The sequence below is a fragment of the Oreochromis niloticus genome, linkage group LG10 (assembly GCF_001858045.2).
Source record: "Oreochromis niloticus isolate F11D_XX linkage group LG10, O_niloticus_UMD_NMBU, whole genome shotgun sequence".
NCBI classification, from domain to species: domain Eukaryota; kingdom Metazoa; phylum Chordata; class Actinopteri; order Cichliformes; family Cichlidae; genus Oreochromis; species Oreochromis niloticus.
Window position 1 is genome coordinate 22433596 of NC_031975.2, and position 26764 is coordinate 22460359.

The 26764-nt window shown below is 39.8% G+C and overlaps 1 protein-coding gene and 1 long non-coding RNA gene across 5 annotated transcripts in view; one reads left to right on the plus strand and one right to left on the minus strand.

The window, feature by feature from the left end:
• fstl4 (follistatin-like 4) overlaps positions 1-26764 on the minus strand; it is a 218432-nt gene that overhangs the window by 135376 nt on the left and 56292 nt on the right. The window lies entirely within an intron of this gene.
• Positions 14880-26764, plus strand: part of LOC102082446 (uncharacterized) — a 28576-nt gene continuing 16691 nt past the window's right edge. Inside the window, exon 1 of the long non-coding RNA XR_001224976.3 lies at positions 14880-14904. This is a non-coding gene — a long non-coding RNA (uncharacterized LOC102082446). The remainder of the gene's footprint in view (positions 14905-26764) is intronic.

Consider the following 26764-nt stretch of genomic DNA (forward strand, 5'->3'; position numbering starts at 1 on the left):
CAATATCTAGAAAATACCAATTAGAATAATTGTTTGGGATATCAATTTATTTTAATTCATATATTCAGCATCAGTACAGTTCTACATACTGGGTTATAAACGCTAATTACACTTACAATGAGAACGAGTATTTCTTTTTCCAATTCTACTGACAAATATTGCCCTGTTGTAATGAAATGCCTTAACTGAATTCAGAACCTCATTAAATTATGTGTTAGGTTGTATGTAAAAATATGTTTTTGCATCCATATTCATATAACTTTAAAAATTCACACAGCAGCAATCTACATTGAATACAAACGAGCCGAGTGTCACGCTTTGTTCATGAAAACAACTGACAACAACTACTACCTGCACACCATCTGTTCCAGCATCCTGAGGGCTGATATAAGAATATGTGAGTGTTTTACATGCCTGCATGTGTCTGTTGTAAAAAAAAAAAAGTACACCAAAAGGTCCAAAGAGTTCCCATTGATTGATCTGAGACTCAGTGAAGCAGATTCACACAGTCTGCTATATTATTTACAGCAGCACTCCCACTGCTGCACCTACAACTACAGCAATATAGGTCTTGCACATCAGTCCTCCTCAGCTGCCACACTTATATTTCCACATTAATGCCAACATGGCCAAGGATGAAATAAGCTCTCAAATGTAGTTTTTTTTCTGCAGTAGGTCTGAGCAGGCATGTAAGTGTGGGGAGAATAATCTCAGTCTTCTAGTAAAAAAAAGGAAAAAAAGAAAAAAGAAAAAGAAATCCTTGAGTTTGTGTGCCAGCACATGTACTCGTATGTGTGAAATTTGCTGTGCCCTCCATTGTATTTAAATATATTTTCCATTATTAAAAATACAGTTAGTCATAGCTGTATAGCTTTCCCATGTACTCCATCCTTTTATCATCAGCAGCATCTTAATCCCTTTGATCCATCTTCAGCCTCATCCCACTCTCACCTCTCAGCATTTATCTCTCTATTTATACATCTCTCTACAATAAATACTGTATTTCTGCTGACACCACACCTGCACCTCCCTCACTGCAGGGCTCCGGGAGCACAGAGACCCAGCACCCACGACGGCTTTGCTCCTATAGCCAAGATGACTAATAACCCCTGCAGGGCAAGAGGCTGCAAAGTTGAGGCACAAAGGTGCACCGTGTGTTGGGTGGGCTTTCCCTGCTTAATGCTCTTTTTATACAGTGACAGTGTTGTCATTAAATCCACTGTGTTGGAGGTAGAACATTTCTGGCCAGAGCAAGATTCTTAACGAAGAACAATGAAATATCAGCGGGCTGGACTTATAAAGAATTCATTCTCTTTATTCGGTGTTATAAAGCACTGCAGCATAGTTCAGTAGATAATTCAGTTCAGCATTAAAGATGTACTAATGAGATTTGTAATTACGGTCTTTAAATTTGGTATTTCACCCTGGCTTTCCACAGGTAAAAAGGAATAAAACCACACTGCAAATAAGTAATTTATTGCAAAATTCTTTAAAGTGTAAAAGGGAAAAAAAGAGCCGGGTGAGGTGGTTAGGGCATCTTACTAGGATGCTGACTTTGTTCAACCTAGTGAAGGGTTTCAGGCATGTCCTACAGGGAGACCCCAGGGCAGCCCTAGGACACACTGGATATGGCTCAATGTCCCTTGGAAGAGGGAGCTAGGGGGGCGTGGCTGAGTCTCAGCTTGCTCCTTAGACTACTACCCCTGTGACCCAGACCTGAATAAGGAAGGAAGGAAGGATGGATGGATGGATGGATGGATGGATGGATGGATGGATGGATGGATGGATGGATGAAGATGTTTACAGTTACACACTGTATATCTCTTTAAAGAAAGTATTTGCCAAAGCAACTTATATAGAGCTTGTAGTTTATAATACAAATCCTGTGCCCTATTGTGCATTTACAGTCTATGTGGGATGGAAGTAATATAAAAGTAATATATTTGTGTTGATTATACTGAAGAAAAGAGCCAGTGCAACAGATCTATTTTTAACAGAATATTTCTGAAAACAATTCAAAGCACAGAGGAATAACATGTGTGACATTGTGGATACATAGATGATGCTTGGAGATTAAAACTATTATTGGTTTAAGTATACGGGACAGAACTGTCTCGCCAAAGGGTCCAGTCTGGCCCCTGGGTGGCTTACTTTATGTTGAAATTGTAGCAAAGTCATTAATAATTATACTTTTTTAATAAAAGTCAGTGGTATTCCTGCAAGCATTACTGCACAGCAGTAGAAATGTATCGGCATTCAAAAGCATTTCTAGATTTCAAGTTATTTGAGTCATAAATAAGTGATACTAATAATGCAAAATTTCAGTATTCTTATCAGTGGATCTACGAAGGCACACCATGTAAAATTATTGTACCTCTGTAGATCCACTGTAGTGTGTAAGCTGCAGTGGATACGTATTGAAACATACTGATGAAACTGCTATAGTTTCTGATTGAGGCATCTCATTCATTTGTAAGCATTTCAATAGATCACTTCAGAGGGTATTATTCAGATTATTCAGAGGGTAGTATGCAGTAGTTTTACTTATGTGACCCTTAACAAGCTCGAAGCATTTCTAATGCAACTCAACTGTAGAAGTGCCAACTATAATATTTTTCACACGAACATTGGGCTGGGAAATTACGCTGTTTATTTGTATATATATTAAAAAGAAAGCATCTTAAGAAATGATACAAAATATAATATGTACAAGAGAATACAAAAGCCCCACGTTGTCATTGTACATGTACAATGATAATGAAGGGTATAGTTAAAACCATCTGTTGTTTATGTGCGCTAGACGTGTGCCATTTTCTGTCAGTTTGCTTTGCCAGCTCCTCTGCGTGACACACGGAGAAGGATTCGCTTCTCACATTTCTTTCCTTTTTCCCCAGACAAAAAACATGTGTTTCCACCCGGTTTCAAACCAGGGACCTTTCACATGTGAGGCAAATGTGATAACCACTTTGAATAAAATTAATGTTATCCAGGGGACTTTTGGCTCGGCATACAAGAAAGACTCAAAAGGGCTACATTATTATTACAAATCACCGAGCGTCCCCCAGGTAATGAAAGTCCTGCGTGACAGGAGCTTTCTCTTCACGTTATCTTAAGCTCTGCACTTAAATATGGCTACAGATGGAGTGCAGGATATATGCATGTAGAATCAGTGTAAAACATATGTGCAGGTACAGATCCAATATGTTCTCTACTGACTTTCTCAAGCCTTTTTGTTTGTATAAATAGATTAAAAAAAATATTTTCAGCTACCACTAGCAACTGGCTGCGGTGTTTCTTTTTCATTTATTTCCAAATGTGTTTCTCGCTCAAACACACAAAAACGTTTAACAAGCTGCGGTGTTTTATCACTGGGGCTGGAGATACAGTTGTACTTCTGACAACAAGATTGTAATGCAATGAAGAAATTTCAGTTTACATCAAAGATACCATAGTGCAGATGCAGCTAGAGTGCTTACACCTAAACACATTGTCTGGACACTAACGAGTAAAGGCAACATAATAAAAATGACAAGAGGAAACTAGTGGCTGGGAAGCGTGGCATGCTTTCCCACACATTTACAGAGGCAGCATTAATCTGGTGTTAATGGTATTGGGCTGTAGTTACAATATACCTGACAGCATATGAACAAGCAGGGCTTGCTCGTTTGTGGTTACCTTGCAGGTGTAATTCTTTGAAAATATGTTTACTGAATTGACACAATGAACATTCAATTACCTGCAGCTTTACACTCTTAAACACTCTCCAAGATTGTGTTGTGATTGCATTGTGTATACACTAATATGATACTTATGTATGAATATTTGGCTATCAGAGAGAGAGAGAGATCCATTTGCTTTGCAAGGATTGATTCAACTAGAGTCAAATATATTTTTTTAGAATTTAATTAAATCCTGTTAGATTATAAAAGAGCTCACAGAGAAGGTTTCCTCAAATGTTTTTGTAGTTCCAACAATGAAGTTGGTACACAAACGGAGAAGAATGAGAAGAGAGGGAGAGACACAGAAGTTGAAAGATGCTAAAGACAAACCTACAAGACTAAAATCGAGGAATCAACATAAAGATAAAAGCCGTTCCAAATGCTTGGAGGATCTGGAACGGTATATAGGCTTTAAAGTCTCACTATGAAACATAAAATATGGTTTAAAAAATGCACTGCAGAGTGGAAAGCTAAAGTTTTAAAAGCAGAGCTCTCAAAGCCTTTCGACAGTAAGGGCCATGCGAGGGCACTTGCTTCTGCCAACTGAGTCATGGTGTTTGTTATGGAACAAACTCACTTTATAAAAGCAGCTCTTGCTGGGCAAGTACACTAAAGGTAAATTACCACCAAAAGCTAAAAAGCAGAAGAAAAAAAAGCAAAGTATGTCAAAAAGCCATTCACTTAAAGTAAAACTATGAAACAGCATTTGCGAAGTAACATAAAAAAGTCCAATAATAATGTGAGCATTGTTAGTGAAAAGTGAAGAACACGGAGAACTACAAAGACATGTATCTATATTCTTTTATAAAGTGAAGGTGGGTTTGATGTGGAATGAAAATGGTGACACTACTTTCTGCCTAGACTGCCTCTGAATGAGAATTTTATCAGTTCAAACAGTTTCACCTGTTTACTATGAGATCTGTAAAATGGGTTACTCGTTTCCCTACCTCGGACACATGGAACTTTTGGAATAATGATCCAGACATGTTTATGTAAATTGACTGAAATGTTGTCTGAATGTGTCCTGATTTATAATGCTACTTTAGGATAGAAACTGCCTCGAACAAAGATGTAAGGAGTAGAGATAGTGAAGGTAGATAAGTTTAAATACCTCGAATACATCCAAAGCAACTAAAAGTGCACGAGGGAGGTGAAAAAGAGAGGGCAGGCAGATTGGAGTGGGTGGAGTGTCAGGCGTGATGTGTGACTGAAGGATAGCAACAAGAGTGAAAGGGAAGGTTTACAAGATGGTAGCGAGACCTGCTATGATGTATAGCGTGGAGATGGTGACACTAGCAAAAAGACAGGCAGTGGAGCCGGCGGTGGCGGAGATGAAAATACTAAGTTTTCATCGGGAGTGACCAGGATGGACAGCATTTGAAATGAGTACATCAGAGAGACAGCTCAGGTTGAGTGGTTTGAAACCAAAGTTAGAGAGGCAAGGCTGAAACAGTTTGGACATATGCAGGATAGACAGTGTTTACGCTGGACAAAGGATGCTGAATATGGAGCTGCCAGGCAGGAGACAAAGAGGAAGACCTCAGGGTAGATTCATAGTAGTGAAGGAGGACATACAGTAACGGGGATAGGGAGATGGAAGCAGGTGATCTGCTGTGGTGACCCCTACAAGGAGCAGCTAAACGAAGAATGCCAGCTGTCTTAAACAAATTGGCAATGTGGAGTTTAGGATAACCTAAGAAGTATAATTTCTTGTATGTTGTTCATTCACCTTCGGCTCTTTGAACGGATCTGGATGCCAGTCTTTTAGGTGCTTTGCTAAATTGGAAGCATTTCCTCCCGCGGTTTGAAAAGCACGATAGCATCTTTTGTGTACAGCCTTTTGTGAATCGGTTATCACCTGACTTGTACTGCCTTTCTTATCAGGGCTGAGCTATCGCAACAGCTACACGAGCTGCCATCTTCTTCCTTTGTGCCATGTGTAATGTTTTCTGTGTTTGTGTGGATTCTTCTTCTTTTCTTCTTCTTCAGCATGTAAGGATAGACTAGAACATTTTTAACATTAGAATACATAAACAATGAAATGGATTTCTAAGCATAAATGTATCATGTGAATGTTTTATATTATATAAATATACAGTAATTAGAGCCAGTTGGACATTTTTGGATGTTTCCCATTTGTTAAAAAAAAATAATGTAATTGATTTTTTTCAGAGAATTTTGAGAACTATTATGCCATTAGAGTCTAAACATTAAAATGCACGATTACAGTGATATTCAGTTCACAGGTGATGTTTTTGAGGAGTGCATTCGCATTCATGACCACCAGTAACCTCAGTACACACCTGCTGAAATAATTGCTGAGCCATGCAGGTAAAAACAGAACCACAAACGGAACAGACCAGAATTAGAAGTATTGAATAATACATCAACACTTATTCCCTCTTATACAACTGACAGGTCTAATGTTTAAATGATGGTTTGCCTCAAGGTACCCAAGAGGCATCATGGAGAAAACAGTCTGATTTTTCCCCCTATTTGGGATTGAATCAAGAGGGAATAAAAAATATATGTGAGAAAAAAAAGCAAAGGACAAGTCTGGCACTCAGATGAATAAACAGAAAAAAAGCAAGAACAGGAATCTAATGAATAAATAAAAGAAAACAAAAAGAAATCGGCATCTAAAATAGGTCCAAGCACTGCCCAGAGAGAGACGTTCAGTGGGCAATGTCATCAGTGCTGCTGTCGGGTTTGCTCTGTGGTCAGAAGAGCTGGTGTGGTAGTGACAGCTGGCTGTCATCACTCCAAAAGTGAAGGGAGACAGCAGGACAGGAGAACAAAAAAAAAAGGAGCAGTGAACAAAGAAAGTGAGCCGGGAGGTGGGAGGAGAGCAAGGGCCAGAGAAAGAGTACGCTGAGAAATGGAAAGAAAAAAAAAGGGAAAACGGTTGGAGAGGATTACAGAGAGATGTAAAGTGACTCCTTGACTCATTGATTTGGACCAGTTACCTGCAACTTGAATCAAGTTAGCTTCATATTCTCAGCAGACCTTTTTACTTCTTTCTAAATTAAAACATGTGATGTATTCTTTGGCTATTACTGTTCCTAATTTAGGAATTAATGCTTTGTTCCATTATGAGTTCACTCGGTTATCTCAAAACTTGACAGAATTTAATCAAATTAACTTTTGCAGGTGCAGATCAGATCAGAACATTGTCTGATATGGTATTTTACATGCAATCTTAATTTTCTCACCATTACCGGACTGGAATTTAAAAAAAGAAGATTATTTTTTTATCCACCTTTCACAAACTGCTTGACAGCTCATTGCTTAAGTTATTATTATGTATTAATTTTACTTCTTAATTGCACATCTTTGCCACAGCTGTACTTACATGAATTATGAGTGCTGTCAGCGTTAATCTCGTCAAAATGACGTTAATGCCATAACCGCATTAACGCGGCAAATCTCCATTAGCGAGTTAGCGCGGATCGCACCGTGCGTGGGGCTGCACGACTTCAACGCATTAGCGCGGGTAGCTCGTTAACGCATTAGCCCCATGCACGGGCAGATCCACGCTAACTCGCTAACTGAGATGTGCCGCGTTAATGCGGTTATGCCGTTAACGTCATTTTAACGAGATTAACACTGACAGCACTAATATATTAATAAGGAAGTATTGGTTCAGCAGTAAAGATACTTAGCTATCACAATGGTCTCTTGTTCCAGATACTTTACTGTATCCTGTATTTGATGTATTAATAACACAACAGCATTCTGCATATACATATAACTGACAAGAAGTAAATTAGGTGGAGCAAGATGATGAGAACAGAGAGAGAAGACATATTTTCACCGCAGATAAAAGATGATGAAAAGTGGAAGGAAACCGGAGAAGAGTGAGACTGAGGTGAATTACAAATCATTAAATAGACCCAAAAGTTGAGAACAGGAGGAAGGAAAGATAATGCAAGAGGGTGACAGACATGAGCAGGCGAGGTGTGAAGGTGGGAGGAACAGAGAAGAGGGCGAAGTAAACACGGAGAAAGCATAGCGAGAGCTGAGGAAATCGGACAAGGAGAAAGCGGCATGGGGGAGGGGTGGCTGGAGGGCAGCTGGTAAAATGAATGGAGTCCAAGCATCTGAGGGACCACCACTGAGCGGTCAGCGTGTGTTTCTGTGTGAGATTTATGAGGCACAATGCGGTGACAAAAAGAAACAGCGAGTGGGGACAGCAGAATTTTAGAGTAAGAGAGACAGAAATTTTAAAAAGGAAGAGAGGTGGATCCAGACCAGTGTGTACAGGATTAGGGATTTAGGGCTTTGTTGGAGCTGCCAGCGTGTTTACACGAGGCCACAAATGTGTCTCTAGCCTGGAGATGTGGATATTCGGCTCCAAGTTGCATTTAGATTTAGATGTTAAATTTGAAACAGAGAACACTGTTAAAACAAGAAGAACGCTCCCTGTGACTTGTTCTTAGTAAGAAAGCTTTAGGCATTGTTTGTGCCGATTTAAACATCTGCTCTCAAGACTGGGACTGAGTTCATGCATTGTGCACTATAAAATTAAAAATACAGCAGTTGTTCTCAGTTGTGCTTGTGCCAAGTTGTGCAGACAATAATTAAAACCAGTTCCCTAATATTATGTAGGTCCTCTTCTGTCTGCCAAAGCAAATCTAACTTGTTGGTACATGAACATGAGCACTGGTGGTGGGACACTAGCAGTACATCCTTTGGGTCCCGGTGGTTGCTGGAAGGAACTTCCATGAACCACACGTGTTGTGGCTTGTTGCTCAGCTGGATTGGGATCTGTAGTATTAAGGAGCTGGGTCATTGTCCTGGGCTTGAGATCCCTCAACCGCCCTCAAATTGGTTAGTACTGAAGTAGCACCTACATGATTGCCAGAACCCAAGGTTTTCTCACCAGAGCACTGAAATTTAAGAAGATGATCAGTGTTTCTCACTTCAACTATCACCTGCTTAAAATGGTCTGACTGCACTGTGTGTGTCAAGTTCACCACAAGATGAACAAAGTAGCCCTGAAAGTTTACATCTGAAATAATTATAAAACCAAATGGCCTTAACTCGTGCTTTGTTATTCTTTGGAGACCAAAATTAGAATGAACACGGTTTTAAAAATAAATTAAATAAATAAATAAATAAAACCCAGTGCTTGCTGGTGAGTTCACAGAGAGGCCAAGATGGGAACACTCAGCTTCAATCAGATCACAATCCATAATAGATGGCCATGTAAATATCTTATGAGGGGAGCAATGGAGAAAATGACTCGTACGCAGGAACACACACATGCACAGACACACACACACAAAAAAAACGCAAGTTCAGACAGAAGAACCACAAAGACATCCCGTACAGTCATGCAAAAAGTGTAATAGGGTGTATTTATTTAAAATTCATGCACAATCTTAATGGATCTTTTGTGCGAATGTTTTCTTGTTTGTGCTGTTGTCTGAGTGCATGCATAACACAAATAGGGCTGTAAAAGACCTGAGTATGCTTCTGAATGTGAATTTCCACTTAAAAAATGCATATATAACAAATGTTACTTGGCTCATTCTTCAGTATTAAAAAGTACAAGGCAAGAAAAAGTGAATATTTTTGCAATAAAGCATTTAAACGTACTAGAACTTAACAAAATGTTAGAAAAGCGCAAATAGATGAATTCACAAATGCACGCCCACACAAATAATCTCTCGTTAATCTCTCAAGGCAACAAATCATTCCTTCATACTTGACAAAACAGTGATTCTAAACTGTAAAGTTAGAAAAAGAATAAATCGCACCTACTGGAAACCTCAAATGAAGCATCAAGGTAAAATCCAAAGTGGTAAAGATGCTATATGTCAAATTCAGTTTAAAAAAAATGTATATTTCAATTAATGCTTTGTACCAGTTAAACTGGCAATAAAGTAAGCAATAGCACATGAAAAACAAAGATGCACAACTTAACAATAAGCTCTTGTCTTATGGCTTAAACAGAAAAGATAGTTACAGCTTCATGCAGTTGGGAATCATCTGATCAGTTCGACTTCATGCCTGCACCTTTGCATTTGGTTAGGTTCTAATCTGTCCCTCTATTTATCCTCTCGATTGTTTCCTTTTTCTACATTTTTCTAAAACACATGAGCTGAAGATTTTCTCATGACCAACGAAAGATCTCAACAACTAATTTTTTGTTAAAATTACTAAAATAATTTATTTGGATTGCTAGTGCTATGTAACGTGGAGGTCTAACTGCTTTTGAGAGTGTGCTCCAGACCGTCTGGGTTGGTGATGATATTATGAGGGCAGATGCAGTGTTAAGCCCAACGCTGCCCCACAGGGGAGCACTAAAAGCAAACCCTGACCCTGTTGATTATCAATAATTCAGTAGAAATCAGGGTTAGAATAAGTGCAGCGCCAAACGACGCATCATTTCTACAACGTGCAGAGGAGACAACAGTCTCCGCAATCATAAAGTTTGCATAAGGCCCGAGTCTCTCCGCTGGCTGTCTGGGAGGTTGGACATTAGCTCCATTACGCTGAAAAAAAGGATTGACGGGTGGAAAATGGGGAAGAAAGTGGTGGTGAGTCATCAACCATTCTAGGTCTCAACTGAGACCTAACTGGCATGGAGAAAAGCTGGACAGCTGGATGCTGCCATAGTGTATATAAGAAGCCATCAGCGATTGGCAGCCCAGCTGGGTGACTGGCCTGCTGGGAATACAGTCAGCCATCATAGTATAGAGCCAAACTGGACAGATGAGTCTGAGAGTAATAAGTGTATGAGAAGTGTATGAGGCTGATAAAGACTATGGTGCAGAATAAAAAATGGAATAAAAAGAAGGAAATCTTCTATATGTATGCGCTTTGAGTTCGCAGACGAACACAATGGACTACAAGGACTTTATTTACACCTAAGACATCTTGGACTCTACACAATTGTCTTTCAGACAAATATTGAAACACTAAATCATGTTTTCCAAATGAGTTTAAACAAAGAAAAACCAGCATTAGCACTTAGCATGGTGTTTAGATTTGTTGAACCTAGTTTCCATGATTAATTAAAAAAAAAAAAATGATGAGGGTTTAACCTCACTCTTTTCTGTGAAGAACACGTAACATAACATCTTTTCAGCGACTTTACACACATTCTGTCCCAGCTGCAATTACAGGGTGGGACACAGCAAATAAATAGCTTTGCCTTTCTGGCTGCTTATCGATCAAGATGGCAAAAAGATTCACTGCTCAGAGAAACAGTGATTGTAGATGAGAGAGAAGATTTGGAAGATGATGAAAAGGAAGAATTTTCAGAACATGAGTCTTTCTGTCTTTATTTGATAGGACAGTGCAGACAGGAAGGTGGGAAGAGAGTGCAGGGAACTGACATGGGAAAAAGTCTGGGACGGATTCAAATTCAGGCACGAAGTCACAGTATACAGATACATGTATACGCAGCACATACAGTAAAACTCTCCCTTCACGTGTGGGGACAAATATAGGCCAGCCTATATTTGTGCAGGGGCTGCTACATAGATACAGACAGTCATTCACACCTAAAGTCAGTTTAGAAATACCATTTAATTTAATGTAAAGAACCTAGGAGCTTCTTGCTGTGCTGCATTTGTTCAGCAGGGCTGAACAATACATTGACATGAATCTGTTCAGTTTCTGATGAAGCTTAACGAAGTTTAACATCAATTCAATGAGAAACTTCACTTTTTTAAGGAGAAACACCCATATCTTGGGGATTTTATTTATTTATTTTTTAAAAATGTTTTTATTGTATTTTATTACAAAAGTAGGCTCTAATGAAGGTAAATACCAATCTAACCAGTGCATGGGGGCTGAATTGTTAGGATAAGCAAACAAATATTAAGTACTTCTGCACACATCTTTAACACTTGAAACATTTAAAATCAAACAATGACAGAATCACAAGAACATGAACACCACACAAGGATTAAACGCAATCTTTGAATCCAAATCCAAACTTTTAAGGGAAACTGAGATTGTTTCCATCATTTCTGGTGTCATTTGAATAAACAAAACTAACAAATCTTCTTGTTATGGTGATGGTATTTGGTACAATGCTTATCTGTTCATTACAGCCAGCCTTCTCTGGTCTTGTCTGCATTAAAAAGAAAACATCAGTCCTACTGGAAATGAAATACACCTTCAATAAGAGAAGACGTATCATCTCTGTAACAAAAAAAAAAGGCATTTTTTCTCTTAACAAGCCAAACTATATCACTTCTAATAAAGAATATGATTTTGCATGAGGACGTTTAAATCAAAGCAGATTTAAGTTCCCCATGTAGTGATTTGCATTAAGCAGGTGACTGAGATTTGCATTTTTATGGAGTTCCCGTGGCCTTCTTTTGCCCTTAACTCCCTTTGAACAGACCAGGCAGGAGATAGGGATGTTAATTATGGACCACAAGGACCACAATGGGGATGATCTCAATGGTTTTATTGTGTTATCCCAGATAGGTTTTTAATTGAATTATGGAACACGGTGGTGGGAACTGGAGTGGAGGGGAATGCTGAACATGGTTCTCCTTAAGAAAAAGGAAAAAAAAAAATCTAATTTACCCAATCAGTTATATTAATGAAAAGTCCACTTTCTGTTCCGAACACTGCAATCTAGTCTGATTCATGTGCAGTTGGTTTCTCAGAGGGATACAATAGGGTTTCCAGTATTCAAGGTTATGAGTATTTCTTAGCATCATAATGCAATCTTAAATCATGAGCGAAATGCAGCCCAACTTTAGAAAGTGGTTCTAAAAAACAACATTATAAACAAACAAAAAAATATTCTGTTAGCTTAACTTTAACTATTTAGTCATATTAAATAATGTTGCAATAACTCAACGTTGAAGGAACTTTTTAGTAGATGAATTTCCCTACTTGTGTGTCTTTCAGTGCTTTCAGCTTAAGAGGTCTTCTTTTTGGTAATCAAAGGATATCTGGGAAACCAAGTTGTTTGATGGCACCAAGTTTAAATGAAAGTCAGATGATGCTAATTTTGGAATTCTCTTGCAATTCAAATATAAAGTAATAATAATAATAATGCTACAAATACTAACTTTATTTGTATAGCACTTATTTCAGACACAGAGTTAAGAGTACATGTTAATACATTCAGACATTCATTCCAACATACACGTACATGCAAATGGTTACAAACTATGGCCAAATATGAAGGAGAAAAGATTAAGGAAACCCTAACATACAAAAATTATTAACAATTAATTCACTGAGGAATGCTGCTCCTCAGTTTGGGTGCAAAAACTTCAAAAGCACAATGACCTATGGTTTTAAAATCAGAGCGAGGGAGTGTTAGGAAATCCTGGTTGGCCGATCAGGGAAGCTGGCTCCATTGATAAGGCCTTGGAAGCTCTACTGTATAAGTAGGGGTCTGTTTATGTACAGCTTTATATGTTAACAGAATTTTAAAGTGGATGCTAAATGTCACTGGAAGCTAGTGAAGTGGTACAAGGATAAGTGTAATATGTAACCGTCGGTTTTTGTTGGTACAATGCTTATGAAATGCTTATGAAATGATCAGTACACAATCTGCCCAAAAACATAGATGCAGCCACATACACAGGCACTGATAAACAAAGGGAATGCAGAAACACACAGAAAGATAACAGGAGTCTCTGGGACAGGACTCCCAGAGGAGAGTAGACGGGTTAAAGAAAATGGAAAACTGGAATAAACAAAACAATCTCATGACACGTTTAATAATGTCCCTTTTCTCTATTCCTCCTCTTCACTGTCTAGAATCTCATTCGCAATTCATATGACCCTTTGCTATTATTTCTGCATCTTTACCCAACGTCTCCTTTCTTGTCAACAAACAAACAATTGTCACCGTTTTCCCCCATTCATTTTCCACCTCTCTCTACTCCAACAAAAAACGCACTGAAATACACGTGTGCATGCAAAAAGACTTTAATTATTTTCTCTCTCTTCATCATCACTTGACAACACTAGCAGCATGACAGAGAGATCGCTCCTGGAGATGAGAAATGACTCGGTGCTTTAAATAAAATCAGCGACAAGATAATCAATTGAAATGCGGAGTTAAAAGAATGATAGCTGTTAATTGATTGTGACAGTTTTCACTGTAAGCAGGTGGAGCTGATAATTAAAACAATCTACTGCAGCAAGAACAGTGTTGGTCAAGTTACTTGAAAAAAGTAATCAGTAACTAATTACTGATTACTTCCCCCAAAAAGTAATCCCGTTACTTTACTGATTACTTATTTTCAAAAGTAATTAATTACTTAGTTACTTTTTAAAAACACGATTTACAACCTGAATAGATAAAGCAATAGATCTTTCAGCCCAATTCAACTTTTTCTGCATAATCCATCATACAAAATTTAATCAAATGGAAACGTCTCTTTTTAAAACTTTAAACTTTAAATCTTTTAACTTTATGCATCAAGCAAAAATTATATTATATGCAACATTCTCTGACTGGAAGAAATTTGTTTAACATTTAAACCTATTTTCTGCACATTCCAGCACATAAAATAAAATTTTCTTTTGTGTTTACACTCACTCTGTCAAATAGATGCAAGTAAAACACAGCAGAAAATAAATAAAATCAAAGACTAGCGGTCCTGTTGCTCTATTTTCACCTGTAAAGCATGAGTGGGTTAGGCGGAGGTTTACCCTGGTGCAGGTGTGCCGCGGCGGTCAGTGGAAGAATCCGCGAGTTTCTCTGTGAATTTCACATTACGTGGTAGCGCACTCGGTGCTTGCTTGGAAGTTTATGGGGTTTTTTTCGCTGTAAAAAGAAGTTTTCTTCCCACGCAGTGAACAGTGGACACTAATGTTTTTGTCACTTTTTATGGAATCAAACTCAAAGTAAGGTCAGTACTTCCACGCTTTAAACGCTGCACGCTCATACTCTCTCCCGCACTCATATATTATCCATTGTTGATCTGCAGACAGCTGTTGTCACGAACGTCGCACTCGCTTACGTCACTGTCATGGAGACATTCTCGCAAAAAATCACGGTTTTAGTAACGCAGTAACGCAGCGTTCCTACGTGAAAGTAACGGTAATCTAATTACCGTTTATGCAATAGTAATCCCTTACATTACTCGTTACTTGAAAAAAGTAATCAGATTACTTTGAGCAAGAATAACAGGAAAAATAGTAACTGTAATTTTGTTTTTCCTTTTCAGACCACAAGAACTTCAGAAAGGTGAGCAATATTGTTAGTGTGATTATATCCTCTATGATGATAGAAGAAGAAGGAGGAGGAAAATATGTTGAACTGTGTAAACATAAAACCAGTTTGTTCAGTGTCATCCATCTTACTGTGGAGCTAAACTGAGCATAGATTTTTGGGGGATTATCCACAATGGCAGCAGAAATCATGTTCAACTTCAAATTATATCATTATTTTTGTGATATGTCCCTTTAGTCTATGTATTTTTCAATCAACAAATATGTTGTGGTAGCAGCTACTAGAAGCAGTCACTTTTCCATGATTCAGATTTCAGCTTACAACAACCTGTATTGCACAATCTTCTGCCCGATCAGTTTAATCAGAATGAAACTGCTAATGGTGTGCACAGTTCACATGAAACTGCATTTACAGTTTCAAACCCCCAAAGCGGTACCTTTTTTTAACATTTCAGTGTTTGCCATAAATATACTTTAGGTATATTAGAGCAGTGTTTCCCAACCACTGTATGTGCCGTGAGAAACGATCAGGTGTGCCGTGGAAGATTATTTGGTTCAACCTGATTAGTACTCTACTCACCGGTGTGAGTAACGGGCAGAATAATTACATTCTCTTCCACTAGAGGGCAGTAAAACTTCTTGCTCCATTTAAATGGGTTGCCAACTCCAAGTTAAGCAGAAGAAGATGAAGAAGAAATTACATAGTCATGCGAGAACGCAGCGCATAATAGCAATAGATAAATATTTAAAAAGAAAAAGTAGTCAATGTCACCTGGGTCCTGGAGAAAATTCTGACCCAGATGAAGGCCCGAGCATGTATAGTGGTCAGAAGAAGGCAAAAATGGTATAATGGGGACAAACTGAGCCAATTCCGCTATACCTGGTGCGCAGGGAAAAAATAATCTATATGCTTTTTGTGACGTTTTTGTTTGGTGGTGTGCCGATTTTTCTAATGTGAAATATGTGCTGTGGCACCAAAAGGTTGGGAAACAATGTATTAGAGAATTTTAAAGAGTTCTAAAGGTAGCAGGATCTGTGGTAGAGGTGTAGGACCATTTTCACTGTACTACATTTCTAAAGCTAAGTGCACAGTAATGGCAATTCAAATGTTAAAAATGGCATCTTCTGAAGTCATATTAGTGGCCAAAATGAAGACATAAGCAACTGTCTTTAAAGTATTTTCTTCAAGCTCACCTATATGTAGGTTTACTTGAAAATATCTTGTCTTATTGAAAAGGACATGAAGAGTGACACCACTAATAAATAACACAGCTGCTTATTTATTGTGACTTTGCTCATTGAGCTTGGAGGTAGCATCTGAACTCCCTGCACTAAACACAAGCGTCTCTGGTTTTTAGTTGGAACAAATTTTTCATGAATTATACACAGCCCAGCGGTCTCTTTAATGCAAGACTTTGTAAAACCCAAACTATTTCCATATCACTGCAGACTACCTTTTATCTCTCTTATTTCATCATCATCAGAAAGAAGTGTTTCATACTGATAGTGCTTGTGTTGTTTCAGACATAAAGAGATAAAGGAAGCGCAAGTATTGACTTAGTAATTTAAGCATATTTCATGTTGTTAAATTAATTAATTCAATAAATATCACCCACTCTGCTCTAAGCCTGTGCTGTGGGACCACACAGTGAGCAGTTTGCTATACACAAAAGAAGCAGACCATAAACAGATCCATAGTGCTTCTGCTCGCTCCTGTATCATTCTCCTCAGCAAAGCTACACAATGTTATTGTGTAGCTGCAGAAAATTCATAAACTACACATGCATAATTACGCCTGTTTTATTTAAAGGCGCCCCTTGCAGATACACAAAATTCTATTACCCAATTGCATCAAAACACCTACACATAAATCTTTCTCTGCAGCTTTATATTAACCTACAACACCATGCACATGCAGGAACATATAACTGAACATGTTTGATTACTGAACATGGAGTGTATACAGACACACACACCTACGCACACACGCTGATAACTCTCCAACAGTATCATTTCTTTTGCTGACTGACTTGTTTCTTTGTGATACAATGGTGCAGACATCCACAGAGAATAATTATGTGACTCCCAGCACTTCTGCACCTCATAATGGCTAATCTAAAGATCATTAGTAACAGTATACGCTTGACTTGTGTTATTTATTAAGCCATTCTGCTTCCTATTAAAAACTTTGGCTAGAATGTGATTGATGCAATAGGGCCTCCATGCATGCATGTGTCCAAGCAGGCTCGCTGTTAACTAATGCATGTGCGATTTCCACCAGTCAAGGATCTTACTCGCGGATGAAATTGCTTTAATGCTGAAGTCATCGGCTAATTACGAAACATCAAAATTGACTTTCAGTTGCAATAAGGTAAAAACAACTTTTCTTTGCCACGGTGGGGGCAGCTTCCTACAGCTGGCTGAACATGCTACCTTTTGGAAACATTAATGGCCCCTAAAAATGTTTAAATTGTGCCCCTTGTGCTACACGTTTCCATCACTAAATTTCTAGTTAACACTTTAAAAATACACCGACCTATTCCGTTCCACCTTTTGACAATCCATTTAAAATATTTCTGAAATATGTGCTAAAGAATTTTTAGTGTTGTGTGTAGTGTATCAAAGTAACTGGCAGGAATAAGAAGCCTTTCAAATATCACACTGTTATTCTCTGCAGTTGTAGCTATGTGACAAACATGACTGTTCCATTACTCATTATAGCACATGCTATGATTATTAAGACTTCATTGTTCTGTGAGAATTATGTGGAGCTGCCAAATGCTGATTTGAATAAAAGAGGTATGTTAAGTAGCATAAAAATAACAGATATTTGTGCTCTCGTTTCCCACTGCCAATTAAGCGTTGAGCATCGCCTAAACAAATGTAATTTATACAGTGTGTTGTTCCAGGGAAATAAACAGTTTTATGTTGTCTAGTGTGTGACTCCAAGTCATGTTGAACTAATTTGAAAATAATGGTATGTGTAGGAAATATATAAGGACAGCAGTGGAATGGCAGTGCTTCCTTAAAGAAAGTTTTATTTACCACTTATTAATTTGCATATTTATCTATATACATTAGTAAGACAGAAGTCGATCAGAAAATTAGAAGATGGAGTGGACTGCAAAATATGCATTTTGTCTTTTTATTACTGATTAATATAGTTAGCTGTAGTCTAAACCCCTAATGTTAGTGATTGACACTACGTCTTATCAAACCTAACAGTGCTACCTTCAAAAACTTCTGAATAATTGCATAGGTGAGGAACACAGATATCTTTAAATTGCTTATAAGTGTACACCTTAAAAACAGTATTACCCAAAAATATCAACCGAAGAAGCTCATAAATGATCTTTTCGATGCAGTTTTTCTTCCTCTCCGCCATGTGTTTTTCTGTCTGTAGAATACAACATTTCGCCCGAGGTATTTTAACAATATAATTATAGAGAAAGGGGGCAGCAAGAGAGAGACTGCAATAACAACAGCAGTTCTCAAAAAGGTAAATGGCCAACCAAATCACCCTGACATTTCACGCTGATACTCTTTCCCTGATCCATAGAGCTGCCTACTGTATGAAAGCCAATGGAGATGGATGGGTCTGCTTGTCCCTGAACAATATAGGATGCAGTCAACCATACAACTAGTGATAAAAGTCGATGTTATCACCCTCAGGGCTTTTTCCCCTGGGTGAAGCTTTGCAGTGCTGCTGCCTTTTCACATCTAAGACCACCTCAATATGCTTTTGCACCTCATATACTCTGTAAAAAAACAACCCTCTACCCACAAACTTTGTCTTGATGATGATGACATGAGCAAAATGTCAAAGGGTGTTTGTCAATTTCTAAATGCCAGGTAAAGCAGCCCGTTGAACCACACGCTGAAAAAACTGACACACATACATCACATTGATTTGGGTTTTTACACCTTTTAAATTGTGAACTTAATCTTCAAAACACAGCTCAGATACATTGATGCTGTAAACACAGGATTTTACATGATAGCAATGTTCAGGTAATTTTGTCCATTGTACTAATGGACAAATGTGTTTATCAGTGAAGTGCAAAAAAGGTAACCATGTCTTGCATGAACATGCATTCACATGAATGTGAAAAATAGAGTTGCACTTTCCCTGAAGCAATATTTGCACTTGCCAGTAACATTGTGAGGACTGGCTTATGAATGACGACAAGACAGCAGAGCCAAAGCTCCACATTATATTTTGAATATTTTTTTGCCTTCTATATTTTCTAGAATTTACAAATGTTAACATTAAAGTTTTTGTACATTCTATTTAAGTATTGTTTGCTTCTATATATCAATTCTGCTTTGTAATTGTAAGTATACCGATTTTATTTACTAGTACCAGCAAACAGTTTTTAAGGAGTAAAGTTGAAACCGTGGAAATGGTTCCTTCGGTGTGACTGTGTAGTAATGAAAAATGGTGTACATGGCCCATAGGCCCGGTAAAAGAGTCCCTTTGCAAAATTTGATCAAATGGCCTAAGAAGAACATCGAGATTACTTTTTAATTAGGAGGAATAATCACTTGTACTGATTAGCTGTGATTATTCTTTAAAACCACCAGGGGAAAAGATCAGTGAGTGTGTGTTGATGTGTCTAATAATCAATCTGATCACTACACGCCTATTTAACATACCACACTTGGATGGCTTTAAGGTAAGCCCAGTCTTTTAAATCAATCCTATACTTTGTAAACGAGTGGTCCATTTGGTGCCGTATGTGAGATAAACACTAACGAATAAGGTCGGTGCTGGAGTATTGGCGTTGCACATAAATTACCATATTAAACTCAATGTAATCAGATTTTCAGAGGGATATGTGATTTTTACCCCCGTGGGAAGGTTAAATTCACATTTCTTACTGCAGGAGTAAAAGATAGCAAGGGCATCTGGGAGCAGTAAGCCTGAGGCAGGCAGACTGCAATGTGTTGCTCAAGGACACCTGTGAGTGATGACATGCTTTGAATAGCCATTTTCACATCCTGACTTTATTCTCCTGCAAGAAAGAGTTAGAGGCAGATTAAAGACAAACTATTTATCCCAAGTTGAAGACAGTTTGATTATATTTGATTATGATATTTTGTTGCTGGGTATTTTTTTGTTCCAATTTTAAATATAAACGTATCAACTGAAACTGTCATGGTCCTGAGTCTGATGAATCAGTGTTTTGTGTTTCCCTGTAATATTCTATATTCTGGTTTATTCTGGTTATGTCTTTCGTTAAAATTTGCCATTTGTTAGGTTTGTTCTGTGCCTGCCCTGGTCTCACTTCTCTGTGTTCCCTCTGTCTGTCCATGATGTCATAGTGTCTGTTTGTTAAGTTCAGTGTATAGTCCGAGTCTCTGTGTCTGTTGTGTATTTCCTGTTTTACTTTGAACGTCCCATGTCTTATGTGAATGTGTCTAGTTTTGCTTCCCTAGCCTCGTTAGCCCTGATTTCTCCCAGCTGTGTTTCCCTCCGGTCTCCTATTCGATTACTCCACTGTGTATATACGCCCTGTGTTTTCTCCTGCTTGTTGCTGGTCCGTCTGTGTTGTCTCCCCGCGTTTCCTCTCTGTGTCGTCTCCTTGAGTTTCTCCCTTCGTGTCTTCAGGTCTCAGGTCTGTTTTGCTAGTTTTCCCAGTAGAATAGAATAGAATTCAACTTTATTGTCATTGCACATGTCACAGGTACAGGGCAACGAAATGCAGTTTGCATCCATCCAGAAGTGCTTTAGCCATGATATAGATATATTACAATATATATTAGCAATAAAGGTTATTCTTAGTTTCTGTTCATGCCCTCTCCGCCTCTGTTTGCACCAAACCTCCTAAATAAAGCTCACTCTCCGCCTCTAAGTCAGTACTTGCATCTTGGGTCCTCAATCACAACCACACACATCTGCCGCTGCAGCCATGACAGAAACATATTTTCTCAATTTGGATCAGTTTTACCCACGGCAATTAGATTATGATTCAATGACTATTCATAAACCCTGGCTATAAACGAACAAAAGTTGTTTTTTGGGTTGTTGTTTTTTTTTTTTCCAGTGTATTGATTTTTAGTTAGAGCAGACACAGACCTACTCTGAACTATGTTCATGTTATGTTTGGCAAATTTTAAAATAAACTGCATGATTCTGATGCAATCCCATTTTCATTTCTTTTGCTTAACTGTCTTTAAACAGTAAAACTTTGATTCATTAACAGCCACAGCTATTCATTGCTAATTAGCATAAGCAACACAAGCACAACAATATTTACTATATCACGTTTCCAAAGCTCTTTATCTATCTGCATCGACAGATCCTTTTTAAGACAAAATGTTGACTCGGGGGAAAAAATGGCTACAGAGTCAAACTGTATTTCACCACAAAGCTTGTAACTGTGGCTCACATACCAGTGGTGTCGCTGCTTTCATATAAAGTGATGATGCAATCCTTCGATTTCACTGCACGGCTCTCATGATGTGTCTCCTTCACATAATCGTCCTCGTGTACTCGTGTTTACATTTGCTGCATGTCTGTTCTCTAAAATCTCCTATTGACACCTCTATTAGCAAGCTAGTTGCAGGAGTGGCAGGGTTGTAAAGATGAGAGCCGACTGTGTTTATAAAACAATTGCAATCTATAAATATTGCAATATGTACTTGAATGCATGCATTCATGCATATATACATATACATATGCACATTAGATCTTTGCAATTCACTGTTGTTAGAAAAAAAAATTCACTTTGTGTTATCCTATAAGGAGGCATTACAGCCAATGTCTCTTGTGCACTGACTTCAAAAACCAAGGCCAGGTTTGGCCCCATAGAGTGAAAGCACATCTTTCCATATCTATTGATGTAGCCAATTAAACTGCACAGCACATCACAGTAGGGAGTATGTTTGCTCTCTCGACTCTTTGAGCTCAGCTGTTTTAACCCTTTTACTCCTAATGTATAGTGCATTTAATAGTGAGCAACATATTAAAACACTGAAGTGTGCTCTATTATTACAACCACATATCTGGAAAATGGGATGTTTGGCATTCCTAAACTGTGTGAAATATGAAAGAGCATCCAACTGATAACTAGGTATGAGGTAGCTGACTGTAACACAATACAAGGGAAATGAATACAGCGCATCTCCCATTTCCTATATTAAACTTTGATATTTAAATGTACCAATATGGAATGACATTTTATTCCACAACTGATACATTATATGGTCGGGTATAGTCAGTATTCTGAGTGTTCATTTCCAGTGCTTGTTTTAGCAAATCTTTTTTTCATTACACGGCATGGCTAGCTGCATACCTGACAATGAAACCCAATAGTAAAAAATGCTGTGTAAACAGATAGAGAACAGCTGGAAATACAAGTATGATCAGTAGTATAAATGATTATAGATACAGCCCAGTCTCAAGCACCAGTGAAGCCAAACATTGCCAACATTACCAAGTTAAATTACTGACTGAACCACACTGGGGCTGTGGAAGTTTAGAAGTGTAAAGCACAGGAAATACTGCAGCCGAGGCAAAGAAAAACAGTAATTAAAGACTAACAGTAAACCTTTTTTTTATATATATATATATATATATATATATATATATATATATATATATATATATATATATATATATATATATATATATATATATATATATATATATATATATATATATAACCACTACGCTATAGCTGGATAGCGTAGTGGTTAGACTACACGCCTTTGGAGCAGAAGATCGCAAGTTCGATTCCTGCCTGGGGCGTCTGTATCCAGTAAGGGTCCTAAGGCTAGACCCCCTATGCTAAAGTGAGCCTACCGCAGACATGAGCGAGACAGATAAATATGAAGGCATGCCGGCTCGGACGTCGCCCGGATCAACAAGGTCCGCGTCAGGTGTTGAGGAACCAGGGCACCCTGACGACAAGTGGGCTACTGGAACAAGAAGGCATCGGTGGGCAAGAGACGAAAACAGGGCGTTGTTGGAATGCTACTACGCAAGTAACCCTGGCGGAAGGGGTTACATGAATAGGATGAGGGACCTATGGATTCTTCGATACCCAACATCCACAATGACGGCGAAACAACTAGTAGCTCAGTGTTCCAACATTCGAAAGAAGGGACTGCTCTCACAGCTAGAGATTGACGAGGTACAACATAAATGCTACGGCAAGGAGGAGTCAGGACGCCAGGTCAGGGGGGAGATATCATCACCCCCACCCGAGATTGGGTACATAGCCCCAAGTGCGATAGGAGAAGGATCGTTGAGTGCGAGAGGAACTGACCTGAAAGATAGGATCATGGCCAAGCTTGAAACCTGGACCCCCCCTAGCCGGTTACCAAGATTACGTGAAGTACCCTCAGAAGGTCTGCTAGATGATGTTAATGCAGCGCTACGGACGATACCTACAACCACGATTACCGACACTAACAAGCTGATCTACACTACGGCAGCAGTGATCAGTGAGATGCTTGGCTACAAGTTGAACAGCCACAAGGGGCAGTACCCTCCATGGAGAAGGAGGCTAGAGGGCAAGATCAAAGTAGCACGGAGGGAGGTTAGCCAACTAACGGAGTTGCAGAAAGGCGGGACAAAGAAGGTGCATAAGAAATACAGCAAGCTGTCCATACCTGAGGCCTTGGAAACTGCCAAGCAACGACTCACAGCCGCTTGAGGAGGTACACCAGAGAGATAGAAGGCAGGAGAATAAACCAGCTGTTCTCCACAGAACCAGCAAAGGTGTACTCTCAGTGGCAAGGGAACAATAACAGAACAGCACCACCAAGGCTGGAGACGGAGCAATACTGGAAGAGCATATGGGAGAAGGACGCAACCCATAACGGCAATGCTCAGTGGCTAGTGGATCTGAGGGCAGACCATAGCGACCTCCCTGAACAGGGTCCAGTAACCATCACAGTGGCAGACATCCAAGAAAGGGTCTCCAGTATGAAGAGTTGGACAGCACCAGGGCCCGACATGGTTCACGCCTACTGGCTGAAGAAGCTGACTGCACTCCACGAGCGTCTGGCAGCACAAATGAACCAGCTGCTAGTTAACGAGAGACACCCGGAATGGCTAACCGAAGGTCGGACGGTCCTGATCCCCAAGGACCCCAAGAAGGGACCGGTCCCATCCAACTACCGACCAATAACCTGCCTCAGTACTACATGGAAGCTCCTGTCAGGCATCATATCGGCTAAGATGAACAGGCACATGGGTCAATACATGAGCGGGGCACAGAAAGGGATTGGCAAGAATACCAGAGGCGCAAAACACCAGCTACTGGTAGACAGAACAGTCAGCCGAGACTGCAAGACCAGACTGACCAACCTGTGCACAGCCTGGATTGATTACAAGAAGGCCTATGACTCAATGCCCCACAGCTGGATACTGGAATGCCTAGAATTGTACAAGATCAACAGGACCCTAAGAGCCTTCATCAGGAACTCAATGGGGATGTGGCACACAACACTAGAGGCCAACTCCAAGCCCATAGCACAAGTCACCATCAAGTGCGGGATCTACCAAGGAGATGCTCTGTCCCCACTGCTGTTCTGCATAGGCCTGAACCCCCTCAGTGAGATCATTAACAAGACTGGCTATGGATACCGACTACGGAACGGAGCGGTTGTCAGCCACCTCCTGTACATGGATGACATCAAGCTGTATGCCAAGAGTGAACGAGACATCGATTCACTGATACACACTACCAGGCTATACAGCAATGACATTGGAATGTCATTCGGGCTGGAGAAGTGTAGTCGGATGGTAACAAAGAGAGGGAAGGTAGTCAGAACTGAAGGGATTGAACTACCAGAAGGCAACATTGCAGACATAGAGGACAGTTACAAGTACCTGGGGATCCCACAGGCGAATGGGAACCATGAAGAGGCCGCTAGGAAAGCTGCAACCACCAAGTACCTGCAGAGGGTCAGGCAAGTCCTGAGGAGTCAGCTGAATGGTAAGAACAAGATCCGGGCCATCAACACCTACGCCCTGCCCGTGATCAGGTACCCTGCTGGGGTAATAGGCTGGCCAAAGGAGGAGATAGAAGCCACTGACATCAAGACAAGAAAGCTCCTTACCATGCATGGAGGGTTTCACCCCAAGTCTAGCACCCTGAGGTTGTACGCTAAGCGGAAGGAAGGGGGCCGAGGACTGGTGAGTGTCAGCACCACAGTCCAGGATGAGACAAGAAACATCCACGAATACATCACGAAGATGGCCCCAACTGACAGTGTGCTCAGTGAATACCTCAGGCAGCAGAAACCCAAGAAAGAGGAGGAAGGCGAGGAACCATCATGGAAGGACAGGCCCCTGCACGGTATGTACCACCGGCAGATAGAGGAGGTGGCTGATATCCAGAAATCCTACCAGTGGCTGGACAAAGCTGGACTGAAAGACAGCACAGAGGCACTAATCATGGCAGCACAAGAACAAGCTCTGAGTACAAGATCCATAGAGGCTGGGGTCTATCACACCAGGCAAGACCCCAGGTGCAGGCTGTGTAAAGATGCCCCAGAGACAATCCAGCACATAACAGCAGGGTGCAAGATGCTAGCAGGCAAGGCATACATGGAACGCCATAACCAAGTGGCCGGCATAGTGTACAGGAACATCTGTGCCGAGTATAACCTGGAAGTCCCAAGGTCAAAATGGGAGATGCCCCCAAGGGTGATGGAGAATGACCGAGCTAAGATCCTGTGGGACTTCCAGATGCAGACGGACAAAATGGTGGTGGCTAACCAACCGGACATAGTGGTGGTAGACAAACAGAAGAAGACGGCTGTAGTGATCGATGTAGCGGTTCCGAATGACAGCAATATCAGGAAGAAGGAACACGAGAAGCTGGAGAAATACCAAGGGCTCAGAGAAGAGCTCGAGAGGATGTGGAGGGTGAAGGTAACGGTGGTCCCCGTGGTAATCGGAGCACTAGGTGCGGTGACTCCCAAGCTAGGCGAGTGGCTCCAGCAGATCCCGGGAACAACATCGGAGATCTCTGTCCAGAAGAGCGCAGTCCTGGGAACAGCCAAGATACTGCGCAGGACCCTCAAGCTCCCAGGCCTCTGGTAGAGGACCCGAGCTTGAAGGATAAACCGCCCGTAGGGGCGTGCTGGGTGTTTTTTGTGTTTTTATTTATGTGTGTTACAAGTTACTCTGCTCCGTCATTTAAAAGCAACCACTCTGAACTCCTTTTGTGCTGTGCCGTTTGTACTTGCATGTGCTTGATTTAAGCAGTGTTGATAGGCACTTCCACCAGTTCTGCATGCAACATATCAGTCCTGGTATTGATGACCAAACTGAAAATCGATAGGCCTTACTGGTACAAACAAAGGATATTGTTTGGCTACTTCCTTACTTTTTTGGCAGTTTACTGGACATTTTATTTTTAATGTTCAACATCCCCCTGAAGGAAAATGTTATTCTTTACAAGCGGAAGCAAGAGAGCTACAATATGCTGATTGCAAATACCTGGTATACACCTATCAATTTAGAACGTGTGATTCACTGCCAACTACATGGTAAGAACAAAATTGCCCAAATTGCACATTTCATAAATCTGACAGTTTCTTTGCAAAGAACATTCATATGCATATTTTTGTGAATGTAAATACATGATATGACAACAGATTGAATTTGAATCATTCAATGTGAATCCAGTGCATTACACTGCAAGTAGTTCACACAAACCCCTTCAATTTCTCTCATTCTTTTACTTTTGATTCTAGGACTTGATGCTATTGTAAAGTACAGCTTTCTTTGGAAAATGGTCATTCACTGTGGCTTCAAGTTCAATTGGCTGCACTGAAGCAAATAAAAACCTTTAGCAACAGTTTGGCACCACCAAGCATTTCAGATGATCAGAGGTGAGCCACCAGTAGTGCAT